The sequence below is a fragment of the Acinonyx jubatus genome, chromosome B3, assembly GCF_027475565.1.
Source record: "Acinonyx jubatus isolate Ajub_Pintada_27869175 chromosome B3, VMU_Ajub_asm_v1.0, whole genome shotgun sequence".
Taxonomy (NCBI): Eukaryota; Metazoa; Chordata; class Mammalia; order Carnivora; family Felidae; genus Acinonyx; species Acinonyx jubatus.
Window position 1 is genome coordinate 43604847 of NC_069386.1, and position 16074 is coordinate 43620920.

General features: G+C 44.2%; 1 protein-coding gene across 3 annotated transcripts in view; it reads left to right on the top strand.

The window, feature by feature from the left end:
• The first annotated feature begins 7874 nt into the window (after window positions 1–7874).
• ANXA2 (annexin A2) overlaps window positions 7875–16074 on the top strand; it is a 43188-nt gene continuing 34988 nt past the window's right edge. Inside the window, exon 1 of one of the 3 annotated variants that reach the window (XM_027067389.2) lies at window positions 7875–7974. The gene's annotated coding sequence lies outside the window, so the exon portion shown is untranslated. Of the gene's footprint in view, window positions 7975–8093; window positions 8165–10216; window positions 10301–16074 lie in introns of those variants that run through there. The other 2 variants (XM_027067390.2, XM_015070909.3) reach the window with 2 other exon arrangements.

Here is a 16074-nt window from a genome sequence, read left to right on the forward strand (position 1 = left end):
ATCCTATAGGAGTGCTCTGCTTTCATTTCCTAACTGCTTCCCAAAGGCCCTAACTCCAAATACCTTCTCATGGAGGATTAGGTTGCAATATATGAGTTTTGGGATGACAAAAACACTCAATAAAATACAATAATTTTTTGCTTTCCTGGAGGTTTTTATTTGATAGTTTTTCTTGACAGTCTCACTAATTCATTCCCAAACCACTCAGTAAAGCTATTCATTTCTTCTTAGTGCCTTCAAACACCTTGGGCAATTACTTCCTCCCACTCCTTTGAGGCCTTCTTGCTAGAGCCTCCATTTATCTTCTCCAGTCTAGACTGTTTGCTCTGTATACCTGCTGCATAGTTGTTCTGAGTTCTCTCCTCCTCGTCTTTCTGAGAATTCTCTTCACATATTTTTGCATTCAGTCCCCAGTTTTCTAGATCCAGTGCTTCCTATTTTTGCTTTATTCTCTTGTTTTGGTGGAGCACATCATTCAGGAGCCTCCGAAGAAAGGGTGTGTAATGTGTAATGGGATGAATGGTGATGCTCAAATTATGTGTCCATATCCCAAGCCTCAAAATCTGTGATTATTTCCTTATCTGGAAAAAGGATGTTTGCAGATATAATTAAGTTACAGATCTCAGAATTAGAGCATTCTTGATTATCCACGTGGGTCCCAAATCCACTGACAAGTGTTCTAATAAGAGACAGGAGCCAGGGGTAGGGAAGGTGTCTGGGTGGCTCAGTCAGTTAAACATTAGATATCAGCTCAGGTCATGATGTCATGGTTCGTGAGTTCGAGCCCCATATTGGTCTTTGCACTAGTAGGGGCGCCTGGGTGGCTCGGTCAGTTAAGGTCTCTGCACTGACAGTGCGGAGCCTGCCTGGAATTCTGTCTCCCTCTCTCTCTGTCCCTCCCCAACTTGCTCCAGCCCATTTGCTCACTCTGTGCTCTCTCGCACGTGGACATGCACTCTCTCTCAAAATAACTAAATAAACTTAAAAAAATTTAAAAAGAAGAGGAGAAGACAGAAACAGAGAAGAGGACCATGTGAAAATGGGGAGATACTGGAATATTGTAGCCACCAGGTATGCTGATAGCTACCAGAAACTGGAAGAGACAAGGAAGGTTCTCTCCCAGAGCCTCCAGAGGGAGTATGGCTGTGCGGATACCTTGATTTCATACTTCTGGCCTCTGGAACTGTAAGAGAATACATTTCTGTTGTTTTAAATCCCGAGGATTGTGATAATTTGTTATGGCAGCCCTAGGAAACAAACAGAGGGTCCAGGGGTATAAATAGCATTTTTAAAATTCTTTCTTTCTTTCTTTCTTTCTTTTCTTTCTTTCTTTCTTTCTTTCTTTCTTTCTTTCTTTCTTTCTTCTTTCTTCTTTCTTTCTTTCTTTCTTTCTTTCTTTCTCTTTCCTTCTTTCTTTTTCTTTCTTTCTTTCTCTTTCTTTCTTTCTTTCTTTCTTTCTTTCTTTCTTTCTTTCTTTCTTTCTTTCTCTTTCTTCCTTTCTTCCTTCCTCCCTCCCTCCCTCCCTCTTTCTTTCTTTCTTTCTTTCTTTCTTTCTTTCTTTCTTTCTTTCTTTCTTTCTTTCTTTCTTTCCATCCAAGTTAGCATATAGTGCAATAATGATTTCAGGAATAGATTCCAGTGATTGATTCCCTATGTATAATACCCAGTGCTCATCTCAAGTGTCTTCCTTAATGCCCCTTACCCATTTAGCCCATCCCCCCACCTACAGCCCTTCCAGGAATCCTGTTTGTTCTCTGTATTTAAGAGTCTTTTATGTTTTGTCCCCCTCCCTGTTTTTCTATTATTTTTGCTTCCCTTTCCTTATGTTCATCTGTTTTGTATTGTGAAGCCATATATTTGTCTTTCTCTGACTGACAAATTTTGCTTAGCAGAATACTCTCTAGTTCCATCCACGTAGTTGTGAATGGCAAGATTTCATTCTTTTTGATTGCCAAGTGATACTCCATTGTGTGTGTGTGTGTGTGTATATATATATATATATATATATACACGTATATATATGTGTATATATATATATACACACACACACATACATACCACATCTTCTTTATCCATTCATGTGTCAAAGGACATGTGGGCTCTTTCCATACTTCAACTATTGTCGATAGTGCTGCTTATAACATTGGGGTGCATGTGCCCCTTCAAAACAGCACTCCTGTATCCCTTGGATAAATACCTAGTAGTGCAACTACTGGGTTGTAGAGTAGTTCTATTTTTAATTTTTTGAGGAACCTCCATACTGTTTTCCAGAGTGGCTGCACCAGTTTGCATTCCCACCAGCAGTGCAATAAAGATCCTCTTTCTCTGCATCCTCCCCAACATCTGTTGTTGCCTGAGTTGTTAATTGAGGCATTCTGACTGGTGCGAGGTGGTATCTCATTGTGGTTTTAATTTGTATTTCCATGATGATGGGTGATGTTGAGCATTTTTTTCATGTGTCTGTTAGCCAGCATTTTTGAAAAATGTTTCTTATGCGTGCATCCTTGATTTACAGTGGGATGGGTATAGAATTCTAGTTGCAAACTAATGACTTCATATTTCTTTCCTAATACATTTATAAGTTGGCATTCCTCTGTAAATAAGAGCTTCCTTATCCTATCTTTTGTGTATTTTTTAAACTATCAATTTAGACAATTCAGTGTACTATAATCAGTTCCTATCATTTTCCCATCAGTTCCTGTCATTTGCTCAGATTATCCCAAAATTTAGCGAGGAGAGCCCCTTAAAATTGGCTTTTGTGTCTTTTTGATAAGTTTTTTAACACAAAGCTCACATGTATTTTCTCTGCCCCATTTCTGGAACCAGCCCTTTCTCCTAGCAGAATTGTTTCATTTACTGGAAAATAGTATTTAGAAACCAAGATTTGAATGCTGAGTATAATGCCATTCTTATTTCTTACCCTTCATGTATGACCTTTAAAAATTTCTGGACTCTTTTAGGAATTTCCCCCTGTTTCCATCCAGTGTTCTGAAATTTCATGGTAATGTGCCTTTGTGTGTTAGGCTTGTTATTTTGTTGTTGTTGCTTTTTTGTTTTTTTCTATTTATTGTGACTTTTTCAGTGTAAAATCTCATGGCCATCAGTTCTAGAAAATTGTCTTTGATTATTTCTTGATGATTTTCTTCCCTTTTTTTACCTATTTATTCTTGCTAGAACGCCTATTATTTGAATGTTAGATTTTACAAATACTCTTTTCTTCTGGCCACATATTCAAATACAAGCCATTATTATGTACTGATTATATGCAGCAGGGCTCAGAAAAATAACAGCTAAATGGTTAGAGAGACTTTAAGCCATATAACAGAGGACTTGGAGCCAGCCTTTGTGTCACTGAAAAAATGGTGGTATGTGAAAAATATGGTGTAATGGAAAGGTAGAAACATATATTCTAGTCTCAGCTCTGCTACTTACTAGTTTAAGTACTGTGTTAGATTGTTTGCACAAGTGATTTCCAACATTTCCTTCCACCCCTCTCAACACATGTCACTTCCTTTATGAAGAGGTGGAATCTATTTCCCCTCCCCTTGAATTTGGGTTAAATGACTTGCTTTTTGAACAGTGGGATACAGACAAACTGACAATGTTACCGTCTAGGCCTGGAAGCTTCCACTTTCATTCCTAAAAACTATCAACTACCTTGCTGCAGAGAGGCCCTTTTGGATCTTCCAGACTCATCTGGGTCTCCCTAGCCACTGCTAAATAGACCAGAGATGAGCTGACCCTGCGAATTCTGCCCTTTGCAGAATCATAAGCAAATGGTGGTGGTTGTTTTAAGCCTCTAAGATTTAGAGGTGGTTTATTTCCTAATATCAGTAACTGAAACAACTTAGTACCAGATATGGAGTGTTGCTGTAACAAAAACCTCAAATATGTGGCATTGACCCTACTGCCAGGCAGTAACCAGACAGTAGATGGTTAGTGGATGTTGAAAGAGTAGTGAGGAGGTTGGAGAAAAAGGCTATGTATTGGCAGAATGTTTAACACCACCGTTGCCTATGGTAACATCAATGATAGAAAACGTGCCCACTGAACTCTGAATCTAGCCAAGGAGGTTTCCAGGAAGAATCCTGAGAATGGTCATCTTTTTGCCTCTTAAGATTAAGTATAAGAGGGGGAAAAATCACTAAAGAAAGATGTTTCGTTTCCAAACAGAATTGTTAGCCAGTACAAGGTTTACAAAGTAAGAAATGGCCTCGGGATAAAGATCAAATCATGTGTGGCTACAAAACCTTCTTTTATTTTTAAGATTTCAGAGAGATTTAATGTGATACTTTGAAGACTATCTCAGGTCTTTTAGGAATCTTAAGTGCTTTGGTCCAGCCTGACAAGCACCAAGTAGAGAGAGAGGTCTGTTTAAAAAAAATTTTTTTTATGTTTATTTATTTTTGAGAGGACAGAGCGTGAGCAGAGGAGGGACAGAGAGAGGGGGAGACATAGAATCCAAAGCAGGCTCCAGGCTCTGAGCTGTCAGCACAGAACCCTATGTGGGGCTCGAACCCATGAACCGTGAGATCATGACCTGAGCGGAAGTCAGATGCTCAACTGACTGAACCTCCCAGACACCCTGAGAGAGGTCTGTTTTTAGCAAGCATAATACATGTGAATTTTGAAGCATGGAGTTAAACCTCATTAAGATTTACAGAAGACCCATAATGTTTTTGAGAAAATTGTATTGGATATAAATTTTGGAGCCTGGAATGAACTTCATTAAGATTTATAGAAAATCCACCGAGTTTTAAAGATAATTTTTATTAATAAAAGAACTGTCAGCTTGGACACAAACAGGACAAAACGAAAAGTTTCTGGTCCTTTGAGTTTCTATTGGCATGAAGTATATTGAGAGAGCTACTCAGCCACAAATTTGGGCCATTCTGATTTATTTATTTATCTATCTATCTATCTATCTATCTATCTATCTATCTTTATTTTTGAGAGAGAGAGAGACAGAGTGTGAGTGGGGGAGGGGCAGAGAGAGAGGGAGACCCAGAATCCGAAGCAGGCTCCAGGCTCTGAGCTGTCAGCACAGAGCCCGATGCAGGGCTCGAACTCACGAGCTGTGAGATCATGACCTGAACTGAAGTCGGATGCCCAACTGACTGCACCACCCAGGCACCCCAAATATGGGCCATTCTTAAGGAAAAGGAAAGACATCTCAGACAGTGTAGTCAAGAGGCTGAAAAGCAAAGCCCAACAATGAAAAGACAATGGATTGAAGCAAGGATCAGCAAACTACAGCCCATGAGGCCAATCCAGCCTGTTGCTGTTTTTGTATAGCCTGCAAGCTAAGAGCCCTGGCACCTTCACCTTTTGCTTCTTGAAAAGCCAGCACCATTACTACCCTGGTGTAGAGATGAGGACCTGGAGGATGAGAGACCAAGAGACAGAGAGACCTAGCCTGCTCTCAGACATTCTAGCAATCCCTGCTGAGTCACTACACAAATGGGTAAAGCCACTTTTGATTTTCCAACCTTAGTAAGCTGCCCCACCCAGCATCATGTGCAACAGAGTCAAGCTGTCCCTACTGAATCCTGTCCAAATTGCAAAATCATGAGTAAATAAGCGGTTATTTATGTTTTAACCACTAAGTTTTGGTGGTAATTTGATACCTTGCAATAAATAACTTGAGTGCATTATTTAATTTCTGGACTGGGTAGGAGATTTTATTTGGGTTTCAGGTTCTTCATCTATAAAAATTAAGGATTGGGCAAGTTGGTCTTGAGATCCCTCTCTGCTCTAACATTCTGTTACTGTGTGAATAATTCTCTTCTATTATTCTATCCTTTTTGTGAGTGCTTATCATTGCTAGGTAGGTATTATTAGCCGTGTTGAGGTACAGCAGACAAAGTGTGAGTAAAATAGAGGCTTTAGGGGTCAGTATGCACAACAGTAGACCTCATCTGAGATCCTTTGTAGTAAACATCCTCCCCAACTATGGGGGGAATAGAAAGGCAAAAGAGAATCTTTGCACTAAGAGATTAAAAAGTTCTTTTATACTGGCAGAATTGGTCCCACGCTCCTCAGAAATAGCAAACCATGGCTTCTAATAGCTTCAGCTTTATGATACTATCAGTGTAAATTTCTGTAGCTTGAAGCAGACTCTGGCTATTGCCCAGATCTTTATGAATTTGCTGAAGTCGTAACTAAGATAAGAAAAAAAAAAAACACATTCTTTTGGATACTTGGTGGCTTTAATGTATTCCATGATTTGAATTTAATCTTATGCTCTGTAGAGGCCCCACCACACACAGGTGGGAATAAGAAGCTGTGCACCATGCCCTGAAAGGAATAGAAAAGAGGTAGAATTCTGTCCACCTGTGTAGTCTGTTTCCCTTTCTGTTCCAAAATGTTCTGAGGAGTAGGCAGATAAACACGATTTCTGCCTGTAAGGCTTTCAGCCTAAATTTAAGAGCTGTATATAAATGTAAAGGGTGGGGGGTGCCTGGCCGGCAGCCTGAGTTCTTGGTTGTGGGTTCGAGCCCCCATGTTGGGTGTAGAGATGACTTAAAAATGAAATCATTTAAAAAAAATGTAAATCAGAAATTGTACCAAAAGAGTTGGTTTATTTTCTATTTGTCCTTCTGATAGGGCCTATTATGTATAATTACAAGGGAATGAACTGGGTAACAGCTCAGGGGTGAGTGTCCATAGACCCCCTTTGTGGCTAGCCTGCTAGGTGACCGTGAGCATGACATCCTGTGTCTCTTGGCTTTCCTATCATTTTCTGATTCCTAAGAGTGAAATGAGGCTCAACTGGAAAGTGAAAATAGACCTTACAGTAGATGGAAGATTAAAACACAGAAGCACGAGGAGTAGAGAAGAGTTCGGTGACTGGTGAGAAAGGAAGTACTTCAAAGGTGTAGGGAGACGTCCTTGGGATTCTTAGTCAAATATTCCTGCTAGTTTGAAGTTTGAATGCAGTATTTGAGCAGTCACACACAAAATCACGTTTGCTTACATGTTTCCACTGTGGTTTGTGGAAACTAGCAGGGGAGAAAAAGCAAGAAACTGAGCAAAACCAAAAAGGCTGCGGAAGAGCGGCAGTTATGAAAGAGGGAAGGGAGGAACTTCTTTGTTGGAACTCCAGGCTCAAAGCCACCGGCCCCACCCAGTCCGGACGGCCTGCCACGAGGACGCGCAGCGTGCGGAGCGGGGTCGTGCGAGGCGTGGAGAGAAGCTGAGCGGACCGCGCTCCGGAAAACGGGCTCCTCCCGGGCGCGAGCGGGGTGGGATCTTGGCTCCTGGCTTCGGCCTCCCACCCGCTCCTCCCACCCCAACCCTGGCTCCGGGCCCGACTGCCCGCTGCGAGGCCCCGGAGAGCCAGTCTTTGCAGGGCAGAACCCGGCGGATCGCCCGCCCCACTCTCCTCCCGGGAACTGCTAGTCAGAGGTTAAGCTAATATGTTTGCAGACGGTAACGGAGAGCTTGAGCTGGATGCCAACGGCCCCTGTTCAGGGGAATCCCGATTTATGTTTCTTGGAACAATTCTTCCTTACATTGCATTGATGCCTAAAAAAAAAAAAAAAAAAGAAAAAGAAAAAGTGACTTAACCAAGCTCCGAGCCTACTAAAGACTTGCTAATTTATTAACTTAAGCCAGGGCTGGGGACTCGACGTGGCGCTAAAAAAGTAAAAGGAGGGAAGAAGAAACGAGCTGATACGTGGGCCTGAAGGAAGCCTCATTGGTGTTTTAATGGAGGGCAGGGCCGTGGGCGCGGGGGCAGCTCCCGCGTGGCGCTGCTCCGGAACGTTCCTGGGCGAGGCCGCCCCAGTGGGCGGGCGGGTCGGGGAGGGTGAGTCACCCGGACTCCGGGTGGGAGCAGGCCGGGGGAGGCGGGGCGGGGCGGGGCGGGCCTCGCCTGCACCGCGAGGATGTGGCGGCTATAAAAGCCCCACCCAGGGCAGCCAGCTCTGCTGCACAACTGGGGACGCTTGCTGCTCTCGGCGCCCGGCCCAGGTAAGCGGGGCGCGCCCCGCCCGCCCGCTATGGCCCCGGGGCCGCCGCGCTCGCGGGACGGGGAGGGGCGGAAAAGGAGGCAGACGGCCTGGCAAAGAGGCTTGTGCCACGGGAACGGCCTCGGGAGGCCGTCCAGGAGAGGGGGCTGGAGGGACGGTCCGCACGAGGTGGAGAGCGGCGCAGTAGCAAGGTGGTCTGGGCAGGGGTGAGGGGGATCAGTTGCGTCCCGGCGTTGGGGGTGGGGGGCAGAGGGAGGGGGTCGGGTATCCCCCCCGCAGTGCTCCCAGGAAGCTTGGAGAGGGGCGCCAGGGAGGGGAGCGGAGGGAGGCCCTACATTCCAGACGCGCCGGGCGCGGGCGGTGGGCAGGGTGTGGCTGCTCGGGTAGCCTCGGCTCCCAGGCGGGGCGGTCTGGGGGGCATTTCCCTCCACCTTTAACAAAAGCTTTACGGCCATCTAAAAAGTAACCCCCAGCAGTTTCAAGTTACTTTACTTGAAAAACAAAACAAAACCTCGCCTTTGTGGAACTTGTACCGACCCGCAGGAGGAAAGCAGCTGGCGGGGGGGGGGGGGGGGTTGAGGTGTGGGAGTTTGTAGTAGCTACCCGATAACACGAAACAAAGAAGGAAAAAAAAAACCTCAGCTTATTCTCCTTTGCCTAGATTATCTTGTAGGAGAGCAACTTTTGATTTCATTGTTATCTGGAGAGTATCTTGGTTGACCATTTTTTGCGTCAGGAAGGAAGTGTCCCCCAAGCTTGGGGGAAGGGAAGGAAGAGGGTTGTCCTTGACTGTTACTCCCAGTGATGCAGCAGTGAGTCAGGGACCAGGATACAGAAAAGGGCGTGGCCCCCTGGGCTGCTCCAGGCAGCTGGGAGGCCGGTCTCAGCCCCTGGAGTGGAGGGCTGGATTCCATCAACTGGCTGTTGAGAAGGTAGGGAGGAGGATATCAGTTTCCTTACCCATGAAAGTTTCTTCAGGATGCTTGCTCTTACCTACACAGGGTTATCATTGAAGATTTCAAAACAAAACAAAACAAAAAAAACATTCAAAAGTAAATATGTAAAGCATACTGAAAACACGAAGTGCCCCACAATTGCAGATTGTCACTTTTCGGTTAAGATTTGCCATTTTAATGCTGTGGGTATTCTGAATCTAAAAGAGCAGTGGCCTCATGGGTGCAAATGGTCTTTACCTAAAGCCATAAGATCCTAGAGTCAAGGAGTCTGGGCCCCTGAGTTTAGACTGACTCTACTGATGGATTCTGTCCAAAAGTGGGTTCTGCTGTGCCGGTCTGGAACTTGGAGATTTAGAATGCAGAATGCAATTTCTCATTGAAACAATGTTAGAGAGGTGCTTAGGTTCCTACTTAACATCGGTTGTATCTAAATTCTGTACTGATAGTACATGCTTACTTTGGTGGCGGGTGATTGGTGAGGAGGAAAGGTGGGAGGATAAAGGAGGGTATGTGGGTAGGAAGAATAAATCACTGAAATGTCATTCTGGAACTTTCCATAATTTTAAGGTTGGCCCTGATTATTTTAATTGGAAAATTAGATCTTTGCCCCCCTCTCATCCCCCAATTTGTTTTTTTTCACCTACCTCCTGTGTCCTTAGTGCCCCCCTTCTCTGACATATTGCAGAAGCCATTAGGCTTATCCAGTCCTGTCTTCCCACATCAGTGTACTTACACCCAGCTAGAGACTAGCAAATTGAACCAATATTTATGAAGTTAAGAGTGGTTGGTGATCCTGAAATCCTCAGCAACCCAAAGGAGTTGTATTATTTAAAAACCAAGAAAAGCTTCTTAACCTAAACACATCTATGCTTTATAAAGTTAGAGGCCATGGAATTAAGGAGCCGCATAATTACAACATTCAGGCGTTGTGAGGGAAGATCTCAGATGAGGCCAAGTTCACAGAGGCAACCTCTGGAGAGGAGTCCTCTGGCCTGTGACATTAACACATTTCAGTTTAGCACTTCTCTTTCTTCTGAGTCCATCTCTTATCTAGATGCTTCAGGGGTTTCTCCAAAAGTATCCATCACATCTGTAGTAAAAGGGTGTGACCATCAATGTGCATTTTTGTGATTTGGAGACCTCCTGGATTTTGTAATTTCCCACAGAGCCAAACAGCCTATCTGTGGCAAATGCCCAGGAAATACTGCTTGCTCACTGGCTTTGATTAGGTTCTTGGTCTTGGATTGCATCTCAGTGTTTAACATTTTGTGTCTTTCAGCTATTAAAGGACTGTATTGATTGACATTATGCTGGCTCTCACGGCCATTAGTTTCCTGACTAATTTCTGATTTAAGTAGTTTTCTTGGCAAGGTAGGTAGCCTTCTATAATTGTTATTGATTTTGAGGGCTGTAGGCTCTTTCTGCACCGTTGGAACTGGAATCTTGCACTAACACTCTTGCAGGCTGTGGGCTTGCAGAGGCATTTTTTGTTAATGGAGAGTGGGCAGGTCACAAAAAGGAGTCCCAGGGTCTCCTGGGCTGCTTTGAACATCCATTCATTCCACAGCATTTATTATGCATCTATTATGTTCTACTCACAGGTACAGGTACTGGGTATAAAAGACTGAACAAAACAGACAAAAACCAAACAAATAAAACCAAAACAAACTCTGCTCTTAAGACTTCAAGTCTGGCAGGAAGTGAAAGAAAACAGACAAAATAAGTGAATTATATAGATAGTAGTTGGATTTTGAACTTTACATTTTCCCAAATGAATATTTAGTTTCCAAACTTGGTGAAAGCTCATTTCTCCTTTAATCCAGCTGTTCCACAAACCTGAGCATCATATTTAGCTTGCCTGTGGCAGTGACCTTTAAAGTTATAGTGACTTAACCTGCCTTCTGGATTTGATTGTTAGAATTAAATAGAAATGGAATGCTCCTCTTTTTTCTTTTTTTGCACATAGGACTCCACCTCCCTCATTTTCCCTGGTGCCACACCCAGTTCTAGTTAGAGGCTACCTCAGGAAATTCCAGTTGTTAAAAAAGTTCTTTCCACCCGTTCACTGGTATACTTTTCCTTCTGTTTTCAGAGACGGTCTCCATCTCTTTTGTTGGGAAGCAGGTCATCAGTAGGGGTCAGGAGATGCCCAGGCTTGTTTTGAGTGACTCCACTGAGATTACCTCTGAATCTCCCTTCTGGGGTACACCCTGAAACTTTAAGTCCTCTGCTCTCAGTCTTATGAGAGAGAAGTCAGTAGCATCCAAGTAGTCTGAGTTCTAATCCCAGTTTTGGTGTGGGAAGTTCCGACTCAAGGGAGTGGCTGTGATCTAGAGTCCTTGCTCTTTGTCTCCTGGCCACACCCAGTGTGCACACTCTTAACCCAGAGGAAATGGGAGTCCAGAGGCCACTTGCAGGTCCTCGTTTCCACCTCCTTCCTTACATTCCATGCTGTAGGAGATGCAGGTTACATTTCCACATTGTCTAAGGGGACAGAGCTAGAGCCCAAGTGACCCTAACAGCACAGAGGTGGGGTGCTGCGGGTTGGAAGGAGCTGTATGTCAAGACGAGAAGGAGGCTGCCCCTGAAGTGATCTGCCAGGCTTTTTTTTTTTTTTTTAATTTTTTTTTTTTTAACGTTTATTTATTTTTGAGAGAGAGAGAGACAGAGCATGAACGGGGGAGGGGCAGAGAGAGGGAGACACAGAATCGGAAACAGGCTCCAGGCTCTGAGCCATCAGCCCAGAGCCTGACGCGGGGCTTGAACTCACGGACCGCGAGATCGTGACCTGAGGCGAAGTCGGACACTCAACCGACTGAGCCACCCAGGCGCCCCTCTGCCAGGCTTTGAGAAGATTTGCACAGAAGCTGGCCGCTTAAGCATGCAGCTCAGAATATATGGAACTGGAACTGCATTTGGGTTGTTTAGTCTGAAGGAGAGAAAGAAGACTGAGCAAGAGTGCCTTGAAATAGGACACATAAGTTGGAAAGAGCCAGTGTGTGTAAACCATCCATAAGTGCGATTGAACGCCAACTGTTAGCTAGGCACTGCTCTCAGACCTGTGAGGAAACAGAAGTGAAGGTGACAAACCCTATGAGCAGATACAATGGAAGACCACCTTCATAGACAGGAGACAGGAGCACAGGGCAGGGAGAGGTGCAGGAGAAAAGTACATGATTTTTTGTATCCTGAAGTCTCATGAGGATGTCAGCTGATCAAGATTGGGTGTTCCCAGAGGAGGGAACTTGAAGAACTTGGGCATAAACGTAGTAGAACTGTGCTCAGTGTATTTGGAGAAGGATTACCAGTCCAGTGTGACTGCAGTGCTAGGGGTGTGTGCGTGTGTGTGTGTGTATGTGTGTATACACACACATACGTATTTGTATGCGTGCATTCGTGTGGGGCTGTGTAGGAGATATTTATGGAAAGGTAGGTAGAGTCCAGAGTCAAGATCTTGAATGCTGAGTTTAGACTCTTTCCTGTAGGCAACAGGACCCCATTAGAAATATAATAAGTGGGTCATAAAACATTGAAATTGAACTGTAGATGTGCAGGCCTTGATTTCCCAACCCTGAAAGTGTTTCATGCCAGCTGACTTCATTCTTCCTGCCAGTTTCTTTCCACCCACTCCAAACCCATGTCAGGGGACTGACAGAGAATCTCTGAGAACAGGAGGCTGCCACGTAGGTCTGTAGGTAGCAAACAGACACATCCTGATACAGGTCTGGCAGCAAACGAGCAAGCCAGAGCAAGTGCTATTGTGTCCACCCTGCTCAGTTAGATCAAGGCCACTGGGCAGAATTCCAGGATTTCTGCGGAATGACTTGGCCCTGTGACTCAGGCATTGATCAAGACCGTAAAACCAAGGAGAAAAGTATGTGTTTTCAGGAATGTTCTCTTCAGTAGAGATGCTTTGGGGGGGTGGGGTGAAGAGTGGACGGAGTACAATATGAATTCCACGCCCAGCCCCACTCATGCATTCCTCCTCCCCACTTTTGGTTTAAAATCCCAGTCTGATCCTGTGGACCTGGAACTCTGCACAGGAAAGGTTTTGGTGGGGAAACCCAACCCTCCACACTCCCAACCCCACACATTTTTGCTTTAAAAATCCTCATTTGTATCATCCAGTTCCTGATTGATTCATCATGGTTGCTAGGGCTGTGTTTTGTGGCAACACATCAACATGCCACGTAAAAACTGTAAAGTGGGTGTGTCCACGAAACTGCTGGTTTATACTCAGATTTCAGATTTGGTTGTGCAGACCAGCCCTGTTGCAACATGGTTTTGTTTGTTTGTTTGTGTGAATTAGTATTTGGGTTTTCTGGAGCTGGTTCCTAATTCCTTTTAGTAGGACTTGTTTTTGATTTGTAGTGTTGACTCTTGGGTTTGCTTTGTCTGTTTCAACTTTTTTTTGTTTTTTGCAAATTTTGTTTTAATTTTCTTTTTATGGGCATAGTTAAACCTGTTTCACTTGTACCATTTTTATTACTGCATGTTTGCAGTGAAACAGTAAAATATTTTTTAAAATGTAGGGTTTTTTTAAAAAAAAGGACAAACCCTTAAGTATCTTTTTTTAATAATCTTTTTTACTTGTTTTGAGAGAGAGAACATGAGCAGCAGAAGGGGGGCAGCGAGAGATGGGGACAGAGTATCTGAAGTGGGCTCAGCCAGAGAACCCAGTGTAGGGCTCCAACTCAAGAACTGTGAGATCACGACCTGAGCCGAAGTTGGAGGAAGTTGGAGGCTTAACCGACTGAGCCACCCAGGCGCCCCCTTAAGTATCTTTAAGACAGTCCTTATGTTAAATGTAAATGATTGTTTTTCGACAGCTGCACAGATTTCATTAATGTCTGGCTTTGTACTCGAAGAGCTTTTCCAGTCAGGCAGTTAACTGTCTTCATTCATTAATATTTTCAAGGCCAGAGGAAAAAACTGTTCCCTTTATGGCTGGGGCAGGGAGGGGCACAGTGAGTCTGTGTTCTCACCCCGGTGGTGAATTATTTCAGACTTGTTTCAAGTAGGTGTGGCTCTTTCAGTAAGTCACTCTGTACCTCTCCAGTTATTTTCTTAAACGAAAAAACTTTACCTGATAAAGAGCCATTTTAATGATCTTGTCTCGTCAGCCAGCCCTTCCCTGGGAAGGGAAGGTACTGGTGCGTGCAGATCCTAACTCACCAACAGATGGTATTTGCTGACTTTTTTTTCCCTTCTGTTTTACAAGTTGAAACCAGTTGGAGATCTGGGTGAGGTCAAAGTGCTGGAAAGAGTGATGCAGACTGCCATTTTCATGTTCTGTAAGAAATCTGCCAGGCAACGAGTGGTTGTTCTGCTTTTAAAACACTTCAGAATTTTTACACCGTGATGTGGAATAGGTGAGAGTGGAATTGTCTCATGGCTTGTAGACTTCATTTTATTCTCAAAGCACTAGGTAAACTAAGGCAGAGCTTAAGTAAGAAAATTCAGCCTCCAGGGGCACCTGGGTGGCTCAGTTGGTTAAGCTTAGTCTGACTCTTGATTTCGGCTCAGGTCATGATCTCACGTTTGTGAGACTGAGCCCCACGCCAGGGCTTAACAGTCTGTCTGTCTGTGTGTCTCTCTCCTCTCCCTCCCCTTCTGCATCCCCCCTGCACCACCCCCTCCCCCCCAAAAAATTCAGCCTCCACAGCAAATGTTGTGGTGAACAGATACTGCAAGCATTGGTGAACAAATCACTTCGGCTTTCTGGCTCTCCAGTATTACCACAGCCAATCTTAATTTTGCACCATTCAGAATCCAATATTTTAGGCCTCCCACAGGATACCACATTAGACATGTTTTAAACCTGTCCTCTTGGTTCTCCCACCACCCAGGGATAGACCGTCTCTTCCATTTCTTCTCCCTAGCCTTTCCCCCATGTTTCTCTGGTTGGAACCTTCCCGAGTGAATGCTGTTCTCCATCTAGTCAGTACCTCACCAGAAAGCTCTTACCTGATCCCACTCTTATTGCTTTTATCTTTCTCTCTGCCTGAGTCTTAGTCTTTGGAATGAAGAACTGTTGTGAAGTTGCAAAGGTGAAGGCCCAAGAGTCAGAGGACCCAGATTCTGGCCCTGCCTCCATTCTCATTAGCTGAGTAACTTGGGCTTATGTCTCAGGTGTCTCACTGGGGCAGGAAGGGAAGAGAGCTGGAAAGCCCTGTGGGGGTGGAGTCTGCATTTCACATTTTGTGTGTGTCTGTCATAGCCCTCAGTGAGTGCAGACCAAGTGTGTGCTTGCTAGGGGTTTATTGATTATTTGCATGTTACCCGTGTTTGTAACCTACAGTAGCACTACCAAGACTTTCTCTGCTTTCAAGAGTAGCGCTGCACTGGCACATTCTCATCAATCAAACGTACTATGCTAACTGATGTTTTAACAAGCATTATAAGTGGCAGAGCCGACTGTTTCTTCTAGTGACTAGTCAGTCGTTCACAAAATGGCTTTGCATTGCCAGGGGATTGGATGAAGAAACAAGGGCCATATTTTATTTGTAAGGTAAAAATGTATTTGTTATTAAGCTTGCACGAAATAGGAAATATTTATTGGATAGAAAAGAACTTGCATTGAGTTATAGCAAATGTCATGGATATTGTTTTGTGGTTATTGTGATCATTTTGCTTTTTCTGCAGAATGGCTATAAATAATACAAATATAAATGCTAACTATGCCAAATACCAACTTATTTCTAAAAGTTCATTTAGCATCTAGAGTGTGCAAGGCACTCTTAAATTTGCGGGGGATCAAGACTCGATGAGGAAGATGAGGTAAAACATACTCCCTGCCACTCTGAATGGTACTTAGGCATTTGCCATTTGAATACTTGGTACATGCAGGAACTCAGTACGTTTTGCTCAGCAAAGAAGTCTGGTGGCATCAGAAAGTGCTTTTGGCATTGAAAGGTGGGAGAGAGCATGTGGGATGGCAGCTACAGCCACCCCATTAGCAGATGCCAGAGTAGTGGTAACTTCAGGAATGGGTATTGTCTCCATAACTAGAAAAAGAGGTAAAGGTAAGGATATGGGGGAGGAACTAGGCATCAGGGTGCTGTGGATGAAAGGAGTACAGTGTTTGGGGAGAAGCAAGTAACTATTGGGCTCAAGTCCGCTTTTCCTGGGGAGTACATAGAGGG